Source organism: Apis mellifera, linkage group LG1 (assembly GCF_003254395.2).
Source record: "Apis mellifera strain DH4 linkage group LG1, Amel_HAv3.1, whole genome shotgun sequence".
Taxonomy (NCBI): domain Eukaryota; kingdom Metazoa; phylum Arthropoda; class Insecta; order Hymenoptera; family Apidae; genus Apis; species Apis mellifera.
This window is the reverse complement of record NC_037638.1, coordinates 1,194,315-1,217,904: the sequence shown is the minus strand read 5'-3', so window position 1 is coordinate 1,217,904 and position 23,590 is coordinate 1,194,315. Positions and strand designations below refer to the sequence as shown.

At 39.2% G+C, this 23,590-nt stretch overlaps 1 protein-coding gene and 1 long non-coding RNA gene across 3 annotated transcripts in view; both read right to left on the bottom strand.

The window, feature by feature from the left end:
- LOC726912 (protein cortex) overlaps window positions 1–23,590 on the bottom strand; it is a 212,469-nt gene that overhangs the window by 167,363 nt on the left and 21,516 nt on the right. The window lies entirely within an intron of this gene.
- On the bottom strand, window positions 2,959–4,563 carry LOC102655442. Of its 2 annotated transcripts, XR_407455.3 has the most exons (4): window positions 3,938–4,563; window positions 3,706–3,842; window positions 3,396–3,523; window positions 2,959–3,256 (listed from the first exon to the last, which is right to left on the bottom strand). It is a non-coding gene; the product is annotated as an uncharacterized LOC102655442 (long non-coding RNA). The 2 variants fall into 2 exon arrangements; XR_003304627.1 differs by having other exon boundaries at window positions 2,959–3,523.

Genomic DNA, 23,590 nt, shown 5'->3' with positions numbered 1-23,590 from the left:
TAAAAGAAAAGGAGAGAAGTATTTATGTTTACATTTCCAAGGGCAGTTGAATAACGAGAGAGAGCGTGTATGTGTATACACACGCAATGATAAACGCAAGCCAGGCGGTGGACTTCGACACCACTGTTGACCGTCGGATGAACGATCAGGAGCCGAGGATCAGCAAGCTCGTAAATCCTCGCTGTGCGGACGATCGTCATCGGTATTTTAATTGACCCTGGAAAGAGTTGGCCGAGAGACTTGGCCGCGATTTCGTGTGTAAGAAGTCAGACAGAGAGAGAGAGAGAGGGAACAGCTGCAGAAACCGAGGACTGGAGGAAAATCAATTCGATGGATCACCGCTAGTTGGGGTTAGACTGGCAATTATTAGCGAACATGCGGAAGAGATAATTGGATGCTCGGGGGTTCCCTCTAAAACTCTCTCTCTCTCTCTCTCCGGATCTGCATAAGAGCGAGGCGGTCCCAAGGCGAGTCACGCTCTCTCCTCTTCCCCGCCCTGCTTCGAAAATGCTTCGATTCTTTTTTGGAAACGGAGAAGGAGAAGGATCGTATTACCGATCGCGCGTGGTAAAAACGCGGGAACAAGGAACGCGGAGGATAAAATGAAGTAAATTTATAGCGCGTTCAAACCGTGGAAATTAAATTGTCGAATGTTGCGTGCGATTAATATTATACGTTAGGGTAAAAACGTGATGATGTGAAAATCGATAACGTGATTACCTTTCGAGGAAATCGAACACGATTGTAACGAGAGAATAGGTACTCGCGTGATAAATGGGAATATTTTACCTCAAGATCTCGTTGTTGGGAGAGAATCTTTGATCTACTTTGGGCAGGCTGGTGATCATCGATGCATCGACGCGAGACGGATAATTGGACGCTTCGAGGGATACCTTTCTTACTTCTGGCACGATAATCCGAGTGGGATAATAAGATCGATTCGATGACGAAACATTCCGAAGGAAAAATTTCGAAAGATTCTCCCGATGGGGGGAAAAAAAATATCGATCCCGATATTTCGAGGAAAAAAAAAGAGAGGAGCGAATGGAAGTCGAAAAATCGAGTGGAGGCAGCTGCAGAAACTCGGCCGGCAAATAAACTCGAATGGACCATTGCTAACCAGGCCAGCTGTTATTAGGGAATATGCAGAAGAGATAATTGGACCCTCAGGGAACGCCTCGAGGAATTTCAACTTTCTCGGAAGGCTAACCTCCAACGAAATCTGCGTTTACGCATCAGCGGCCGCTGACGGTGCTGCCACCAAACAGAAATGTTAGATAGATAAATCTACTTGGCTGCGAGTGTAAGCAACGTTGCGAGATCGCTTCGACTAATGCGCCAAGGAAATTTATACCGGTGTCCGAACGAACGAAACGCTTCGAATAAACGTTATTTGCATTGCTCCGGGGGAAAGATGGGAAGAGCGAGACTTTTGTATTCGTATTTCGTATATTTGATATATATATATAGAAAATGATTCGTGCACACATATAAAAACATGATATCGTTACAAAGTTACTTTTTGCAATTCTTATATTTTTTATAAGATTTGATTAACCTTGGAAGAAATTTAAATATACAAGCATAATAGATTGAAAAAGTGAATCGAATGAAATATAACCAAGAAGAAAATTTGTTTTCTAATTTTTACGTTTCTCTGTTGACCGATATCTCGTTAGATTCTATTCAACCATTTCTATCGACATTGTCTATCGAAAGAATAGAATCGTGCCGTTTGCATCCAATAATGGTGAATAACCGAGCGATTATTCACCGATCTCGTCTCATCTGCCGATAAAAGAGCGAAAATCGAGGATTCATCTCCCCGCAATTTAAGAGCACGGTAACGATGCGCTTCCCGTTGTTTGACGACTCTCGCCAAGGAGAATCGAACACGTTCCTACGATTGCGCCACCTTTCGCCCGTTTTCGTTCGAATCATTCGCTCGTCAACAACAACAAGTGTTTCGAAATGCATCCATTCAACCTCGATTTAAACCCAAACCTAAAACCACGTTAAAACTCGATGAAAGAAAGAAAAATTGAAAAAGAAATTTTCTCTCGATAATTTTCGACCTCGCACAATTTATCGCGAGGATGGCGGAAATCGTGATGATGGAGGAGGAGGAGGATGATCACGAAACGACCTTGCAACTCCGTTCCGTAATAATCGCGGATACGATTATTTTCCTCGGACCCCCGTCGGTAAAGAAGAGGCCGGAGCGATAAACAATAAGGCTAAGATGTAACGGTAAACGGCAAATCCTGGAAAGTGTATTATGAACTTTTGCAGGCGCAGGTGGCCGCGCGAGGCAGGTGCGAGCCTGACCTAGCCCAGCGGGGAGGCTCTCGAGAATCGAGAAGTGGAAAGAGAAATGGCAAATGGAAGGAACGAGAGTCTGGAGAGAGAGATAGACGGATAGAAAGAGAGAGAGAGAGAGAGAGAGATTGCCTCGAGCCGTTCGAGAAACAACTACGCCCGGTAAGCGATCCGTACACTCGGAGGAGATCGGAAGCTTTCACCCTCGAGCGGAGGCGAGCAAGACCTTCGTACCCGCGATTGTAACACACGCTATTTTTCCCCAACCGGTTCTGTTCAACGAATTAGAGTTAATTTACGGCGAGCATCCGGCCGAACGCGGGATAGACGGATGTTGCTTTCTTTCTCTCCCCCGAAAAAATTTTTCAAAAATTTTCCTACGCTTTATTCGTTCTTCCAAGTTGAACTCGAGAGAAAAAATTTTCTTTCTTCGCTTACGTTGGTCGATTCGTTAATATTTATTTTATTCGTATTACGTAATTAATTAGTTTTCTTTCTTTGTTTTTTCTCCTTTTAGAGAAGAAGTTGAAGAGCAAGGAAGCAGCTTAGGCACGCGAAAAGATTGATACGGAAAATAAGCGGGAAGCAGCTTAGGCACGCTGAAAAGATTGATATGGAAAATAAGTAAGAAGCGGTTAATTAAAACGTGGCGAATCGTTAATTTTATTGCAGCGTTTAAAAGATACTTAGCTAGGGACTGCTAACTTGATTGAAAATTAATTATCGCGCAACCCGAGTCACTTCGTTCGTCCGTTCGATGCGCTGCGAGGAATGCGGATCCGATTAATGGTCAATTTGAAATTTGAAACGTCTATTTTTCTTTTCCCCTCCTTCGTGTTTATTTATACCGAACAATGATGGATCCAGCGCATGCGCAGAATCCAGGGAATTCTAACGTATCGATGTACGATAAAAATATTTCTATTTCTCGTAATTTCTGCGCAAGTTTAATTTAAAAATAAGATGCTTGCACGTACATTAATATCAAGATAATTAATAGTATCAGCTTCCAATCTTAAGAGATTACATTAACTTCATAAATGAGAATAATTTTTGAATTATAGCTCTTTTATTACCATGAAACGTGTGGTGTCAAATATCGTCGTTTTTCCAACAGCGAACAGTCTTGAAAGATTGATCGAATACGTGTCGTCGATGAATACTCATCCGTTCACCGATTATTACAATAATCCTTGCGCGAACACTGCAAGTATTTTGAAAGAAAATGATTACTTCGTAAATGAAAATAATTTTTTCGATTTTGAATATTTATAGCTCTTCTATTATGATACAAAAAAAAAATGTTATTTTTGAATACAGTGTAGACTAATTATGATTCGTAACGATAGTTTAATCGAAGTAATTAACAGCTTCGAAAATATTTACTTCGCAAATATTCGAATTACAGCTCTTCTATTATTACATAGATGTCAGGATCGTCGACAAAGGCCTGGCGAAAACGTTCTTTCCGCGATAATCGTAAAACTCTTCCAACTTTCATTATTTATTAATCAAGTAAGCGTCTAATAATAAATCGAAATAATTAACAGCTTCGAAAATATTTACTTACAAACGAACATAATATTTACGATTTTGAATATTCAAATGTATCTCTTACGTGCGAAACGTGCGGTGTCAGTCGACAAAGCGTTCCAACTGAATATAGGTTATCTTTAAATTAACCAAGAACGAAGTAAGGATACAAAGTATCCTTGAAAATTGAATCCTCCTTCTTTATATAAAATCCTTTGAAATTCGAAATTGAAGCAAACGTTCCTTGTTCCTTATTTCAAGGGAAGAAACGTTTCACGAAATATTCTCTTCTCCCTCGCGGCGGAAATGGGATCGACGCGTATCGTCGTATTTCTCGCTCGCCCCGCCATATTCCGATTATATTCCATTACACGGCGGCCGTATGAAGAGGCGATGTTGCCGGTCCTTAACGCGGCGACCAACTATTTCCCGGCAACGTGACGGCCGCGCCACGGCGACCATTGTTTCGCGGCATAATAGAGCGTCGTCGGACCGATGCGCATCCTATCCTGCTCTGCCTCTCTCTCTCTCTCTCTCTCTCTCTCTCGCCGGTAATGAGTCCACGCTAGAGGACTCCGCAACCTTCGTACGAAGGAGAAGGAGGAGGGACACTTCTCAGATCCTTATCGCGTTGTGTCTGACATTTGACACGCGGCGTGTCGCCACCGATTTTTCGCTAACTTTTCTCCTCTTTGTTTCGACTCTTCGAGATTCTCGTGTTCTCCTCGAAAGGGGAGAATATTTCGATGAAAAGATGTTGGTAAGATTTTATTTTGGATCTTATCTTTTTCTTTTTTTTTAAGAGGAATATTTTTACATCGATTTTCTTCCATGTTGATTTAATTTAGGTGTAATTGAGATTGATGGAATAATAGGAATTGATTGTACGAAATTATTTTTTTTTCTTTCTGCTTTTGAGGTTATGTATCTGAGATTTATTGAAAATATATAGGTGAAATTAATATTGCAATTAATTAATAATCGGTATGTAAAAGGTATATATAAATATTTGTGATTCGAAGCTTTGAATAACCAAAACAGAATAAGATAGATGTAGAAGAAAAGTTGTAGCAGGTAGTTAACTTGGAAAGCGCTTCGAATTTGACAAACGCATGATAAACTGGATCTTGAGAAAGGATCTGAAGAGAGGTATTTCTAAATGTCCTCGACAATCCTATAAATTATCCGATAGACGTGATATAAGCCTGAACAAATTGAAAATTATAAAATAAAATAAAGAAAAGATAAGAAGTTATATCGCATATTAAGAATATTATTTCTCCAAAATGTAATAAATAAACAATGATAGCTGGATTAAAGAATTCACCGGATAGAACAAATTAATTTTAATTTAATTTAAAAAAAAAGTAGAAAGTTTCTACTTTTCATATTATCACGTAGAACCTACAAAAAAAAATATCATCGACAAATTATTGCAATCGCGAATGAATTTCCAACTACTGAAGTAATTACTCAACTTGAAGTTTAATTTAAAAAGAAAAAAAACAACTTATCGATAATTTATAATTTTAATTGAAATTCTTAATAAATTTACGGGATATTTCTCAACTATTGAAACGTGACCGATCAATTATCCGATTAGCTGTCCGCCTCTACATATATAAGAGAACATACGTAAGAAAAAGTATTTAAACTTTTAACTTTTATAAATGTTACACAAATTTGACTTTTTCTCAACATACGAATTTGAAGACGAATTTTCTCCGCTCGATGTACGTTGTAGTTCTTCGAACATCATCGCTGCGCGGTATTATATCTGCTCTCTTCCACGACCTGCGCAGAACGCGCGATTATCCGTCGTCTCTGACGCATTTAGCCAACGATTACACGCACATCGAGGCCCCTGCGGTTAATTTATAGCGAGCCCTTGTTTTCACTATTAAACGTTATTTCCACGCGAGGCTCGTTTCACGTTTCTCGTTTAAAGAGAGAGAGAGAGAGAGAGAGAGAGAGAGAGAGAGAGAAGAGAAAAAAAATCACGGAGAAATGATCTATCACTGTCGTGTTCGTGAGGTAAAGTTCACACTCATTACGGATAATAGAAACGTAACGGATGGAGAAACCGGCGACCGGTCCCGCGAGGACGCGTTAAACGTACGTGGTTATCCAGAAGTGAAATATTATCGTTCGAGAAATAAGGCGCGGGTCTCGATACTTGGGAATATATTTATCAAGCTGGAGGGAGAATTTGTTGCGACTGTTTCGAGAGGAAATTGTTGCACTTTGAGCACAAGTGTAATTAAACGTCCATTTCTAAGAAAGAGATTATTATTCGTATATATATATATATATATATATTATCCTTTTTCTTTATTCCCTTTTTTCTCTCTCTCTCTCTCCTATATAATATTTTCCCCTGCACGGGGAACGAAAAGCGAATCGAAACGCTTTTGCCGATATATATTACGCGGCGCACGGCAGGTTGACCGGTAGGTCGACTCGGCCCGGCCGACGATATTGCATTATTATTTATTAATTCGGAGCATACGAGATGTGTATCTGTTACGATGCGGTGCCTGCGCTACCCGGGATCACGACTTTCTTATCTCCCCGGCCAGTCAGCGATTCTCAATCCCACCGCCCGACCTAGCCTTTTTTCCCCATGCTCCATTACTTTCTATCTTCCCCTCCCCTCCCTCTCTCTTTCTCTCTCTCTCTCTCGTTTCTCGTGTCCCCTTTAATTCGCATATAACGTTTCCATTTTCCAAGAAACTGTACGCTCGCGATTATCGTATTACAACTGCACAGTTCGAAGTCGGTAGAAATGTTTCGACTATTCCGTCCTAAATTTTCTCTAGTAAATTCGTTCCAATTGACGAACTCGTTGATCGCACAGCACAGAAATCGCCGGTTTGGTTACCGGAGGACTGGAAAGGGGGGGGGGTAGGTACACCAGTGGATACAGCAGGCCGGTGTCCACCTACGACGAGTATAGCCGGCGCAATCTGGTGGCATCGGTCTGACCCCCGAGTACGAGCGGCTACCGTTCTGTGATTACCATGATAATTCGTTTGCCATACTCTACGGCCCGTGTGCGCCCCCTCCCTCCTCCCTCCCTCTCTCGAGGCAGGCCAGATAATATGCAATAGCGGCCGATAGAGCGCGGATTCCCGTATTCTTAACGACGGCCAACCGGCGTATCCCATTCGCCCATTGTTTCCAGGCCTGGCCGACCTCGCCGAAAGCGCGTGTGTATATCGCGGCGTACATCGCGGGGCGAAAAAGCGGCCACGTTGCAGCGCGGACGGAGAGTGGAGGGGGGGAGGGGAGGGAGGGGAGGTAAGGCTTTAACCCTTTACGACCGCCGTTTTTCGTACTCCTCTCGGGTACGGCCTCCTCCGATACCGAGCGTTACGATTCCGTATACGGCCACGTTTTGTTGCTTCTTCCGAAATGGGTTTGATATTGAATTGTCCGTGATGGATGATGGAAATTCGTGGCGCGATTTTGTTTTATCTTACGCGTTTGAATTCTACGAATTTATTGTTTATTATTGTTTATTAACGCTTCGTAAAAATTTGATATTAGTAATTTAGAAAGGGAAATATATTTTTGATAATTTTCAAATTGATTTGATAAAATTGTAGATGTTGATACTTAATAATTTAGAAAAAGAGATATATTTTGCTTCTTTCAACTGGATGGAAATTCGTGACACGATTTGTGATGACTATTTTACGCGTCTGAATTCTACGATTTATTATTTATTAATGCTTTGTAAAAAGTTGATATTAATTTAGAAATATATTTTAGGGAAATATATTTTTCTCGTTCCAAATTGATTCGATAAAATTATTATAGATGTTGATATTTAATAATTTAGAAAAGGAGATATACTTTGTTTCTTTCAACTGGATTTGATAGAATTGTAGATGGAAATTTGTGGCACGATTTGTGATGACTATTTTACGCGTTTAAATTCTATGATTTATTATTTATTAACGCTTTGTAAAAAATTGATATTAATAGTTTAGAAAAGGAGATATACTTTGCTTCTTCCAACTGGATTTGATAGAATTGTAGATGGAAATTCATGGCACGATTTGCGATGACTATTTTGAATTGTATGATTTATTACTCATTAACGCTTTGTAAAAATTTGATAATTTAATAATTCAGAAAGGGAAATATATTTTTCCAAATCGATTTGATAAAATTATAAATGTTGATATTAAATAATTTAGAAAAGGAGATATACTTTGTTTCTTTCAACTGGATTTGATAGAATTGTAAATGGAAATTTGTGGCACGATTTGTGATGACTATTTTACGCGTTTGAATTCTACGATTTATTATTTATTAACGCTTTATAAAAAATTGATATTAATAATTTAGAAAGGGAAATATATTTTTTCAAATTGAGTTAATAAAATTGTAGATGTCAATACTAATTAATTTAGAAAAGGAGATATACTTTGCTTCTTTCAACTGGATTTGACAGAATTGTAGATGGAAATTCGAGGGATGATTTGCGACGAGTATTTTGAATTGTACGATTTATTATTTATTATTTATTAACGCTTTGAAAAAACTTGATACTAATAGTTTCTCCTTCCAAGTGAATTTCATAGAATTGTAGATTGAAATTCGTAGATTTATAATTTTTTACGCATTTTCGATGAGTTGTATGATTTTAAATGGAGAAGTATGGACACTGGAAATTGAAAGTAATTTAAATTGCAATTTATTATTTATTAACGCTTTGTAAAAATTTGGTATTAATAATTTAGAAAGGGGAATACACTTTGCCTCTTTCAAATGGATTTCGAAGTATCGAAGTAAATTAAATTTATTAAGCTATTTATTATGGATATGATTTAGAAAATGTTTGAACTTTGTAAAGGTGAGATTAATAGTTTAGAAAGGAAAATATATGTATATATTATACTTTTCCAAAGGTACTAGGTGAAGTAAAGTAATTATTATATCTAACTCTCCAAGTTGATACCAAACAAAATTTATATGATACATTTCTGGTGGATTTGATAGAACAAGATATTGCTGTGGATAAAAATTCACACGATGATTTGCAAAATTTGGATGAATTATATCATTTTAAATGTATAAAGGATTACGATACATTCGTGGAAATTAAAAGTAATTTAAATTATTATTTACTATTTTTAACATTTTATAGAAACTTGAGATTAACAATTTAGAAAGGAAAATAAATATATATATATAGTTGTTAGAAAATTCTAAATCGATACAAAATTCTATACAAAATCGTGAGATTTTATTTATTATTCCAGTAATGCATTTGATACAACTGTTGGCATAGATGGAAATTCATGAGACGATTTGCAACAAGTATTTTACAAGTATTATATAATTTTAAGTATCACAGAAAAGTATCGATGTATCATTTATCAACACATTTATAGAAACGTGAGACCAATAACAAACTTAAAAAATAAATTATACTTTTCCAAAGGTATTGGACGAAGCTGTTAATTATCACATCAACCGATCGAAAAATCGAATGTTGGGACGAAGAAAGCCGTCGGTCTCGATACTTGTGAAGTTTCGAAAAACCGTATTCCAATACTTTCTCCTCTCTCCATTGTTCTCACGTTTAATAACACCGGCTAGATTTCTAGCTGGAAGGCGATAATTCCACGGATCGCAAATTAATTTATCCGATTGATCGTAGTAAACGTTCCTTCCCACATCGAATTATAATAGCCGGGGGGCAACGGTGTCGACGCCGATCCGCCTCTCGCGGCCGTCTTTATTAAGTAACGCCAAATCAACGCGTATATTGCGACACTCGTGTTTCCATGACGCGAGTGAACATCCCTTCGCAATAACCACGATGAATCCCGCAGCTACGTTTAACCTCCTTCTTCGAGTCAACTTCTCTCTTTAATTCGAATATTTCTTTATTTCAAATAATGGCGATTAAGCAGAGAAGACAGAAATTTTTCAACAATTTTTTGTACTTTAAAAATTCATGTTTGATAATGTTTTTTTTGATGATCTAACGAAGATATTAATTCATTGATATTATTTCTTCTTGTGACGGATACCAATATTCCATCAGACTTCCATCCAATAAATAAGAAAATTAAATATCTGTGCGAATTATTATAGAATGATAAGGAAATTTTCAACAATTTTTTGTATTTTAAAAATTCACATTTGCCAATGTTTTCTTGATCATTTAATGAAAATATTAATTCATTGCTATTATTTCTTCTTGTGACGAATATCAATATTCGACTTCCATCCAATAAAGTAAGAAGAAAATTAAATATCTACGCGAATTATTATACAACAATAAGGAAATTTTCAACAATTTTTTCCACTCGTGATTTCCATTCAACAAAGCAAGAAAATTAAGTATTTGCGCGAATTATTATACAACGATAAAAAAATTTTTGAACAATTTTTATACTTTCCACTCGTGATTTCCATTCAACAAAGCAAGAAAATAAATATCTGGGCGAATTATATAACGATAAGGAAATTTTCAATAATTTTTATATTTAAAAATTCTAAATCCACTGCTATCGTTTTTTCCACTTGTGACTTCCATTTAACAAAGCAAGAAAATTAAATTCTGCACGAATTGTACAACGATAAGGAAATTTTCAACAATTTTTATACTTTCTACGTTTTCTTGATGATCTAACGAAAGTATTAATTCACTGCTATCGTCTTTTCCACTTGTGACTTTTATTCAACAAAGCAAGAAAATTAAATATTCGCACGAATTATACAATGATAAGGAAATTTTCAAGAAAATTTTTTACACTAAAAATTTACGTTCGTCAACGTTTTCTTGATGGTATAATAAAAGTAATTAATTCACTGATATCATCTCTTCTCGTAACAGATACCAATATTCAACTTATTGACTTCCATTCAACAAAATGAGAAAATTAAATATCTGCACGGAGCAGAAAATTTTCAATAATTTTTATATTTTAAAAATTCAACGTTTTCTTGATAGTCTAATTAAAATATTAATTCTGTCTGCTATCATCTCTTCCACTTGTGAGTTTCATTCAACAAAGCAAGAAAATTAAATATCTGCACAAATTATACAACGATAAGGAAATTTTCAACAATTTTTATACTTTAAAAATTCAACGTTTTCTTGATAGTCTAACTAAAATATTAATTCTCTACTATCATCTCTTCCACTTGTGACTTTCATTCAACAAAGCAAGAAAATCAAACTCTGCACGAATTATACAACGATAAGGAAATTTTTAACAATTTTTATACTTGATAGTCTAACTAAAATAATTAATTCACTCGTGACGGCTCTTCCACCAATATTCGATTTATCGACTTGGATTCACTTCGTTCAAACAAAGCAAAAAACGATCACACTTCAACGTACATTACATCTAAACACGATCTAATCGTAATCGTTAATCGAAATAGAATAAAAAATGGAAAGAATCCGCGGTCCGAATTGGGAGGAGAAGGGAAGGGAAGGAGGAGGAGAAGGAGGAGGTATCGAGGCGAGTGACGCGTAACTGACGGTAGCTCGACAAGCATCACGATAATAGACGATACATATGTATGCGATGCCGAGGGGATTCATAAGCGAGATGGTGGTAGTCCGGGGGCCCCCGTTCTCCACGCTCGTCCTTATGCAGAGCAGGGACGATTTCCTCGTCTCTGAATGGCTTGAATAATATACGTTTGAAGTTAATGGTCTCCATTCAAGGCGCCTGCCATGCCTCTGTATACCTGTGCAGCGCTTGCCACGCTGCACGCCGGTCCCACGTCCCATACGTGCCCCTCTCGTGCGTCACTCACGATCGCCGCGACCAACTTCGAAATCCGAGGGGGCCCCTTTTCGCGAAGACGAAAAATTTATTCAAAATTTCGCGTCGATGTTCGAATTACCTTTGTCGATCGCCATTTTAAAATTATTAAAAGTAAAATCGTTTTTTTTATAGTATGCATTTATTATAGATTATATAATTATTGATAGAATGACGAGTTTTAAGAATCTTTGGTAGGAAATGTTGAAAAATTATGAGATTTAGAAATTAGATTGTTGGGGAGTGCATCGTTTATTACGATCGAATTTAATCATTGAAATTGGGATAGTTTGTAATTTGTTATTGATTATTATCGATCATACTACGAAGAGAAAATCGCGTTTTAAGGATCTTAAGATAAGAAATATTCAAAATCGCGTGGATTTGAAATTATTTTTATGGATCGTTTATCACGATTAAAATTATCGAAATTAAGATTCGTGAATTATATCCATTGTATACTATGCATTATTCGTAGGTTATTATATTATAGTTGCGATCCAAAATAATGTTTTAAAATTTGTGATATTCAAAGTGGATTTGTAACTGAATTATTCTTGTGAATTATTACGATTGTCATCGATTGTCATGCTATGAATTCATCGTTTGTAAGTTGTTATAGATTATCGTTGATAATACGTGACCAAGAATCGTGTTAAGAAATATTAAAAAATTAGAAGATAGGATTATTAAAATACATTGTTACTGACTGCCATCGAATATTATTAAAATTAGGATTGTTTCTAACTTATTATAATTATTATTATTATTATCGATAGACATACTTTGAATGCATTGTAAGCAGATTATTATTGATAATTTCAGAGAATCGCGGAAAATTGAAACCGAATTATCTTTATCAGGGAATATCATTGAATTACCTTCGAATCATCATCGAAATTAAGATGTCACACGTTGTTATCATCGATCATTGAATAATAATAATTTTCATTCCAATGAATCAATTAATTATCGCTGATTATCCGAAATCAAGATGGCGCCCGATCTTTCGCTACCGATTATCTTTCGAACGAAGATTATCTAAATATTTAGGCGTAAATCATATCGCTTTCCCCGAGGAAATTATTCGAAAGAAATTAATAAAAACTGTGGAGAATTTTTATCCAAACTCCATCCGTTTATATTTTTGCCCAAATATATATATATGTGTTGACTATACGAAGAAAACAAATAAATAAAACGTACGAAATGTGTCTAAGCGATTAAATGTATCTGGTTACACTGTTTACAAAACATTCGAGGCGCGTTGTATCGAAAGAAAACAAACGCGAAGGACACAAACACAAACAACCGTGAAATAGCAGCGACACTGGTAACCTTCGATAATGAAACCACAAATAAAATTTCACTGAACTTCAAATTAGTACAATACATATATATATATATTGGATCTTTGTTGGATCTTTGAATCGTTCGAATTCACAGCGATATATTTTGCAATGCGCGCGCATTGGAAAGAAATCGAATTTCCTACTTTTCCCCCCTTCCCCTCTTGTGCACGTTACCTATACGTGATCCTGGCTCCGAATGGCAAACGAAGAAGCGATTATTTTTGCCCGTGTCTTTCGTAATGGAGAGGTTTCAGGTTTTATCGAGGATCGCCGAGACGTGTTTGGTGGTATACATTGGCATTTATTAGCTCCTTCCCCTTCCCCCGAGTGCCACGGGCCTCCCCTCCCCTCCCTTCGCCTCTACCGCGGCGTCTGAATCCGCGGCGTCTCTTATTCAATGACTCGAAAAACGTGTTTCAATGGCTTCAGCAGAAAGCTTCAGCAGAAGCGAAGCACTCGATTCGGTGTTCCATTCCGTTCCGTTCCATTCCGTTCCGTTCCGTTCCGTTCCGTTCCGTTCCGCGAAAGACAACTCTGCGGAATTATACATGTGATACCGACTGTTGGTGAGGTTGATTTCCACCTCGGTCTTTCTTTTTTATCAAAGCGTGCGATCCCTTCGATCGTGCGATCCCTTCTTCCTTCTTTTTTTTTTTTTTCCTCTGTTTTTAATCGTCGCCGTCACGATTGATTTGCCAATGCGATACTAAGAATTAACAGGCTCGAAATGGTAGAAACGATAGAATTATTCCATTATTCAATATTACTCGCTCGCGCGAGTACTAAATTCGATTTATCCGTAAACATCGAAACGAAGCAAAAATGATAATAAGAAGAAGAAGAATGAACTTTTTTTTCCCTTCAATTTTAATTAATTTCGTCTCTCGTAGCGTTCGGAAGAAAAATTCAAACGGACAGGTTTTTGCTTCTGCGTTGTAGGGAAATCTGTGCGACAAGAAAGTTTGTCGATGTAAGTTATTTCTTCCTTTCTTTTTCGCCTGCTGGAATTCGCGAGAATTCGCAAAGAAGAGTCGGCATGCGTTGGCTCTTGCCTTCGATCTTATTACGGCGAGATGAGGTGCGTCGCCAAGTTTACGACAGCTGAGAAATATCGAGCTTTCGTGCTCCTATTACCGTGGCTCGTTCGATTTGTTCAACCGTGTAAAAATTGGAGAGAATCGAAACGATGCATTTTAAATTGGCCGATTATAATCCCTGGAAGAGAAACAGTTGGTAAATTCGATACAACTTTTCATACGTTTCTTCGAATTCAATTTCGTTCCAAGCTCTTGAAAAATAATCTGAAATTAAATTCTAATATACACGATGTTCTAATGTTCACTCAATCAATTATATTCTTTTCTAACATCTTTTTTTTAATCCTAATATTTAAATCTTTTAAATTTATAATCTCGCGTCATGTAGAAAAAGAGAAGGGATTAAAACTACTCAAAGATAAAATTTTGAACGAATCATCTCTAAAGAGAATAATCCAAAATTGTTATTCGAAAAGGTTGGAAAAGAAAGTTTCACGAATCAAGAGAAGAAATTTAATACGTTTACCAAAGCATTATTTCCAGCTCCACAAATCTCTCTCTCTCTCTCTCTCGATCCATCAATTTCTCCTCGGACCTCGTTTCCACGCGTGCGGTCGGGAAAGCCTTAAGCAGAAGGTGCGTTTGCATAATCGTGCACCCCCTTACGGGCTCGCTAGCTAGCTCGCTCCTTATCCACCGATTTATCCGTGCAACGTCGCGAGAGTGTCGCCACGGTCTTACTCTGTAACTCACTTACGGGTCGGCCGCTCTCGCGCTTTCGCGCGTGCGCCTAGCCGAAGGAGAGGCCGACTTAGGTGGCTGCCAACTTTTACGTCCAACTTACGTTACTTCTCTCTCGCGACCCCGCGATCTCGACCGTGAGAAAGGGCACCACGGCTCGAGCGGAGACACACCGCGACCCGCTCTCCGCTCTTGTAATTGTACGAACCCAGGCCATTTTCACTCAGCCGGGGAAATGACGAGAAGAGGACGAGACAACTTTCCGATGCATTAGGGAACTGGTCGCAATTCTCGATTGCGTATCCTTCGATGAACGAATATATATGGTAATGATTTCTGTTCCATTCCATGTGAATAATGAAATTGAGATTTTCCAAAAGTTTATCAATTTGTATAATTGTGTAATAGAGAGAAATAAATGATATATCGTTATATCCTATTTTATCGATAGAAAAGAAACGAATAAATAATATCATTGCTCGGAAAGGAATCCAGCGTTTGACGAAACCGCAGCGACAGAAACTTCGTAGACGTATTCTTCCTTTTGCACGAACGTATAAAGTAGGATCTAGACTAGTCTTCTTATCTGTTGGATACAAAACTCGGTGTAGATGGAGCTGATAGTCTCGAGGTGGAAAATTAGACGAGACGAGGCCAATTGTCGGCCGGTCGCTTCTTCCCAACTGGCCCAAGACAGGGAGGACGTGGATTACTTGGCCGACGCGCGTTACACGCGCGACGTGAAAAATGGGGGAGGAGGGGGGGATGACGGGCACGAAGCCGAGCGATTTATCTTGGCGAGCAGAGAGAGAGAAGTGAAACTGCGCGGGCAATTTTCTTGCGCTGTCATGTTGGCTAAATTTGCCCAATTAAAAAGGGTAGAAGCGGAAGAGGGAGAATGTGGAGGAATGTAAAATTGCACGCGCGTTGAAAATTTTACGAAATTTTATGCCGCGATGTTGCGAAGTTATGTAGCCACGTATATACATCAACAAGAGAAATGCTTCTACCGTAATTTTTCTTTTCTTTTTCTCGTCGAATCTACTGCTTATTTTTAGATTCTAGATTCCTTTGTTATCTTCGAGTCAAATTCGATTCCTATATTTTTTCAATAAATTCTCGAGTGGTAAAAAATATTCCTCCCCTTTCGCTATCTCTTTCTAGATTCTTTTCTTGTCAAAATTCGATTCCTATATTTTTTAATAAATTCTCGAGTGGCAAAATGTATCAAAATCTACCGCTCATCTTTAGATTCTTTTGTTATTAAAATTAATCCGAAATTCGATTCCTATATTTTTCCAATAAATTCTCGGATGGTAAAAAATATTCCTCCCCTCTCTCTAGATTCTTTTCTTGTCAAAATTCGATTCCTATATTTTTTAATAAATTCTCGAGTGGCAAAATGTATCAAAATCTACCGCTCATCTTTAGATTCTTTTGTTATTAAAATTAATCCGAAATTCGATTCCTTCCCGATATTTTCCCGATATAAATTCTCGGTTGGTGGTAAAAAAAAAATTCCCTCCCCCTTCCTGTTTTCGCAGTCGCATCATTTACGACGTGACATTAAATTTTCAATTGGCCGCATCTGTCGGGCAAAAATTCATAGGGGTTAGGAGAGGGGGGATTAAATACAAGAGCGAGGTCACATTAGTCAAATCGCGATCCCTGCCGAAAGAAACGTAACAATTCATCCGGCGACATCGTTTCTTCGCCGGGTTGCGCGGCAAGAAAGAGTGGAGGGGGAGGAGGGGCGGCTCACGGAAGAAGAAAACGTAACCGCGCATTCCTCAAATTCTGTGGATTCGTTCCGGCGGCTCGCATCGCCTCGCCTCGCCTCGCCCCGCGTAGAGCGGCCGGATAATTGAACCTCGTGGAAACTCGACTCGGCGATTTTTCTCGACGCGGGGCACGCCGACAAAGCACGCGATATCGATTTAATAACACGCGTCCTCCGTCCACGAGCAAATAAAAATAATCGAAACCCGTTCTCCTCCGCTAATCCTCCGTGCCTGCCGTAAAAACCGCGTGTCCCACCACTTTTGCACACCTGAAACGAGGAATGCTCAGCCGAATCGAAGTGGACACAACATATATAACGCTGTTTCGAACGAACGACGATTTCGTTTCGACGACCGTTTATTTATCCGAATAAATCTCTCTCTCTCTCTCTTTCCCCCGTCGTTTCTCGCGACAGAGAAAGATAAATCTTCGAGCAACCTCCCATTTTCCCGACCAAACTGTCCGTCTCCGCTTTTTTCGCCTCTTTTTTTGCTCTCGAAGCTAGCTAGCTTCGGACGAAATTGCCCGATATTTACGATACAAAATTACCTCGCGACGGCTAAAATGGGCTTACGACGCGACGCTAGCCGTGCAGTGGAGAAACAGAGAGGGAGATAGGTAGACAGAGAGAGGAAAAGGAGATAAGCGGAAAGAAAAGGAGGGGAGGGCAGCGATTATGCGAGGCGAGGCGAGGCGAGTGTCCATCGAGGAGTAGATCGACCGACGGATGCGCGTTAAATCACCGGTGGGACACGTTCGTTTCCACTCGTCCCCTCCTCCTTCCTCCCTTATTATTATTTACCATTTACCATATTCACCGGCCGAGTTTTCTAATTACCCGTTGTCCGCGTTTCCACGGATCACCGGGTAGATAGATCGGCCGTCCGTCGATCGGTCCCCAGCTGCCGCCGCGGCCTCCCATCCCTCCTCCTCACCCGCCCTCCCAGGCAAGAAGAAACTAAATTGCGCTTCGTTAAACCGCCTACTTACCAATTTTGATCAGCCACTGCCCTTTTTCCCACGTGTTCCCTCTTTCTTATCGTGCCCATTACATTGAAACATTATGTCGCCGCGGATCCTCGAGGATCCCGAGGATCGTGCTTGGACAGAGAGGGAGACAGAGAGAGAAGGAGGGCTAGCAAAAAACCGGCTCGAACCCGTGCTTCGATGCTGAATCATTTCGTCACTAACGGAGGCTAACCTATCAAAAAGTTGCCCTCGCAACTTCCCTCTCGGGTGACCGGAATGGCCACGGTTAATGTTTATATCGAGAGGGACGAGCCGTTGGTGTCGGCCGAAATGCTGCGCCTTTCTTTTGCCCCGACCGTTTATGGCGTTTCGAAAAAAACCGGGCAGAGGGGAGGTGGGATCCCTCTCCTCCCCCCCGCGAGGATTTCGTGAAATTTCGATTGGGATAATTAAGAGCGAGAGATCGGGATAATTCGACAAGACGCCGAAAAACGTCGGCGGTCGGCAGGGGAAAAAGGTATCCCGGGGGATGGGGGGAGATTAATTGAATCTCGGACGGATTTACGAATCTCTGGCAAATTTCGTGGAATCGTGGAGCGTTCGAGCAGAGGTTAAGTAAATAAAACTGTATATAAATTGTTTCATCGAATTTGCATAAAAAATATATACATACTCAAAATATTAATATTCGATACGAAAATTATTACAATTTATTAAAAATTAACACTTTAATCGATAAGAGATACGTAGAAATTTTAACGCGTGATTATTACACGTTGCATAAAAATATATACAAACTCAAAATTAATATTCGATACGAAAATTATTACAATTTATTAAAAATTAACACTGCGTTAACTAAATAAAACTGTATATATATTGTTTCATCGAATTTGCATAAAAAATATATACATACTCAAAATTAATATTCGATACGAAAATTATTACAATTTATTAAAAATTAACACTGCGTTTAATCAATAAGAGATACGTAGAAATTTTAACGCGTGATTATTACACGTTGCATAAAAATATATACAAACTCAAAATTAATATTCGATACGAAAATTATTACAATTTATTAAAAATTAACACTTTAATCGATAAGAGATACGTAGAAATTTTAACGCGTGATTATTACACGTTGCATAAAAATATATACAAACTCAAAATTAATATTCGATACGAAAATTATTACAATTTATTAAAAATTAAAACTTTAATCGATAAGAGATACATAGAAATTTTAACGCGTGATTATTACACGTTGCATAAAAATATATACAAACTCAAAATTAATATTCGATACGAAAATTATTACAATTTATTAAAAATTAACACTGCGTTAACTAAATAAAACTGTATATAAATTGTTTCATCGAATTTGCATAAAAAATATATACAAACTCAAAATTAATATTCGATACGAAAATTATTACAATTTATTAAAAATTAACACTGCGTTTAATCGATACGTAGAAATTTTAACACGTGATTATTACACGTTGCAACATATAAAAATTCGAAAACGAATCTCGACCATTTAAAAGAACTGCGTCACACTCGCCTCGAGCCGCGTATAAATCATCGGAGAGGAGAGGCTCGCCGAGTTGTTTGCCGATTCCACGTATCCCCCGTTTCCATCGCGAGAAAGAAAAGAAAGGAGGGGGGATGAAACGCGGCCAAACGAACAACTTCACACCCGATATAAATAGAGCGCCCCCCTTTACTCTTCCTCCCAATATTTTCCCAAAGAGAATAAAAAAGAGAGGAGAAGAGACGAGGAGGGGTTGAAGAGTGGCAGTACACCTGGTCGGAAGCGAGGATCCGGTCGGTCCAGTTTCGTCGGTAAAGGTTCGCAAGGATAACCGCGTGCGATGTTTCCGAGCGAGAGAGGGAGACGAATAGAAAAGACACGATCCTCGATTCGATCCTCCCCTATCGGGGATACGGTAACGTGGCAACGGGAGAGACAACGGGGAATCAAAGAAGTCCGCCATGATAACCGCCGTGACTCACCTCGAGACCCAAGGGAGGGATTCGAACGAGAGAGAGAAAAAAAGAAAGAAGCATCCACTGTGTTCCATGCGAAATTTCGCAGCCTCCACCACCACCACCACCACCACCACCATTACCACCACCACCGTCGCGGAGAGGCACAAACTGGACGAGAAGGGTGGCTTCTCTGCCCGCCTCCCTTCCGACCCTTCCACCGTAGGAGCCGGTCAGGGGTTAGCGAAAGACGATGGCGACTGGCCATCGAGGCAGTGCTTCTCCTGAGCACCGACCCACTCTCCTCCCGGATAGGGGGTTGGGAAACTGGGCGGAGGATACGCACGGGTGTGGTCGGGAGAGGAAAGCTAGGAAATTTATGCTAATCGCCGTGGCGGCCTTTGAAAGCGGCCCTCGAAAAGCGGCCGCTTTTCGGGTAAAAAGAAAAGAAGGGTTGGCGGGCGAGCGTAGCCTCTCCTCCCGCCAGCTCCATCGATTTTTCTCCCTTCTATGAACATCGGCCGCCGCCGCCGCCGCCGCCACCGCCGCGTATCGGCCCCGCGTGTGAGTTTCTCTCCCTCTCCGCGTGTGCACGCGTACGAAACGAGAGAGAGAGAGAGAGAGAGGGTACGCGCCAATACAGATCGCGCCCCGTGCCACCCCGGAGAGGCGCGCACACACAAGGAAACAAGCGTCGGTCGGACGGGACACGCACACGGGTGGCGCGAAAGCGAGAGGGATGTGCGTGCGTGCGGGGCAAAAATATTGCGTGCGTGGCCCGCCAGTGTCGGATCGGCGAAAAACTCGGGCGGGCAAGGGAGAAAAACGCGCTGCCGCGCTTCTTCTTCCCGTGGCTCTCGTCTCGTCGCGAGTGTCTCGCGCGCTCCGTCGTTCGCGCCCGGATTCGTTCTTCTTCTTCTTCTTCTTCTTCTTCTTCTTCTTCTTCTTCGTCTCGGCTCCCGTGTTGGTGGTGGTTTCGCCAGGAGGAGGAGGAGGAGGAGGACGCGGTGCCTTCGCCCGACATCTCCGGGCAAGGATCCCGACACCGCTGCGCATTCGCACCTGCGTCTTCGCCCGCCAACGCATGTGTCGATATGCACGTGCCGCTGCACCGATCCCGATCAGGAGTGAGTACGCGAGCAACCGCCACCCCTCCATGGATGGATGGATGCATGGATGGATGGATGGATAGGTAGATGGATTCACTTTTCCTCCCTTCTTCTCTCCAACCGGATATAAGTGAAATAATTGATCATGTGTATGTGTGTGGTTGATTCTCTTCTCGTGTCTCGTTTTCTTTCTATACCCTGTTTCCTTCGTGTTCCATTATCCCTGAGAAATAGTAGACATTTCCTCTTTCCTGTGAGTGTTTCGTAAATTTTCTCTCCGCATCATCGATCATCGGAATAGTTGTTCAAAATGGCGTGCCATTGTGCGAGTGACGAGTCCTGTCGAGCACAGTGACACACTTCGAAAGGCAATCTCGAAGGGAAATTAACAGGATCCTCCTTCAAAATCCTTTTTCTACGAAACGAGAAGACTCTAGAAAAATAGAGATCATTTATTTGCAAAGAGATGAGAATGAATATTGTCGAAATAATAATTTCTGGAAACGTGGACTCGATAACGAAGATAAAGGAGATAAAGGATGATGCAAATAGCGTGTAACGCACGATCGACGCGTCTCTTATTTACGATTCAATTCGAGTGCAAAGACGAAATAGGGAAACGCGACGAAACGTCCCAGAACATCGTCGTTACGTTTCTCTGGCGTTGCGACATGGCGTCGCGCTTCTCTAAAATGGCAGACGCTCACTCCTCGACGGAAACCGAGTTTCTATTTCCATCCTTCGTCCCTCCATTATCGATTTTATCCCCTGTTTTCGGCCGGCGAAAAATATCTCTTCGCGAGATGTGAAATTTATTTATGGATCTGTAGAAAGGAACGATGATGACGAGTTTAACATTGGAATAAAAACGTTAATTTGCCCAGTGTCAGTGCGGCGAGCAAGATTAACGGGTCGATTAGGGGCGATTAATCGATCGAAAATAAAAAATCGAAGCAGTGAAAGGTGCACTATATATATATATATGTGTGTGTGTATGTGTGTATCGAGATAGGCGAGATACTTATTTAACACGGAATCGTGGAAAGTGTCTTAAAACGTAGGCGACGTTAACGTTAAGTTACGGTTACGACTTTAAAATGAGGCCCATTCCCTGGCCACTGGCTACGATTTATCATTTTCCAACTATCATTCCCTCGAACGATCGACGGTAAATTGTGCCTCGTTACAGTTATCGTGACTCTGCTCCTTCTTTTTTTTCCCTCTCTTTCCCTTCTTCTTTTTTTCTCCCCCTTCTCTCTTTAAAACGGCGCAAAAACGGCTCGACTCGACGGAGCCTACTCCACTCGAATATTATTAAATCTTGAATACCTTTGTGCCAAAGTATCCCGTAATTAAGATATTTTAAAAGGTGCGGACAGAAATAATAAAATGAGGTGAAATATCGTACGTTCGAGATGATTTGAAAAAAAGAAAAAGAGAGAGAGGGAACACGTTCCCCCTTTTAGGTGATACACTTGCGCAAGAATTTACGACCAACGATACATTCGCGTCTCTGTTTAATAGTCGACGGAATTTCACAATGGATACGAGTTTTCGCAAGAATTTTTACAACGATTTATAAAAAATAAAAATTGGAAAAAAGTGGGAAGGAAAGAAGAAAAAGACGAAATGATTGTAGAAATAACAGAGGGTCTCTCGAAACTATAATTACTTGCTCGTCGCTTGGGTTAATTAAAACTATTTATATGTGTAAATACACGCTTAAATTTATTTGTATTTTCGTATACGAAAAACAAAATTGGAATTGAAAAGTTTGGAATTAAAGTTTCACTATAAAAATAATGTATCTCCATTCAAATTGGGTTAATTTGATTAGTTTTTTTTTTTGAGGGTTATTCCAAAATCGTAGTTCAACATCCCTGAATTCCTCATTATCGCTTGGATTAATTACAGCTCTGTATGTGTACCTTAAATCATAGCCAGATTTCCTCCTTGCTTCTTAAAGTCTTCCAAAACTAGTACACTCTCAAATCTATTTATATTGTATTCATATAGGAAGGGAAAAGTTGGAATTGAAAAGGTTAAAGCTTCCTTCTCACTATAAAATGTATAATTTTACCTTTGATTACTCCAAATTTCTCAATTATTCCAAATTTCTTATTACAACTATCTATGTGCATACAGATTTCCTGCTCGCTTCTTAAAGTCTTTCAAGACTAATTACACTTGCATTGATTCAAATCTACTCGTATTGTATTTATATAAGAAGAAAAAATTGAAATTGAAAAGGTTAAAGTTTCCTTCTCATTATAAAATGTAATTTCACTATAAAAATAATCGTATCTTTCTCTCCAATAAAATCTGATTATTCCAAATTCTAACTTCTCACTTATCATTGCTTGGATCAATTACAATTACTTATGCGTAGTACACGCTCAAATCTACGTATTATATTCGCAAGAGGAAGGAAAAAGTTGGAATTGAAAAGATTAAAATTTCCTTCCTCTTATAAAATATACCTTTCACTGTAAAAATAATTCTATTAAAATCCAAATCCCAATTTCTCGTTAATTACAACCACTTATCTATATAAATCGTAACCAAAGCGTTCCTCTTCGCTTCTTAAAGTCTTCCAAGACTAATACAAATCTCAAATTTACTTGTATTGTATTCATATAGGAAGGAAAAATTTGGAATTGAAAAGATTAAAGTTTCCTTCTCACTGAAATATCTACGTTTCGCTATATAAAAATAATCGCTATGTAAAAATATCTCTTTTCTTCAATAAAATCGGGTTATTCCAAATTCTAACTTCTCATTATCGTTGTTTATCAATTATAACTGCTTATATGTATAAATCGTAACCAGAGCGTTCCTCTTCGCTTCTTAAAATCTTCCAACTCTTTTCTATTTTCAAATCTACTTGCATTATATTCGCAGAAAAGAAAAAGGTTAAAGTTTCCTTATAAAATCTATGTTTCGTTGTATAA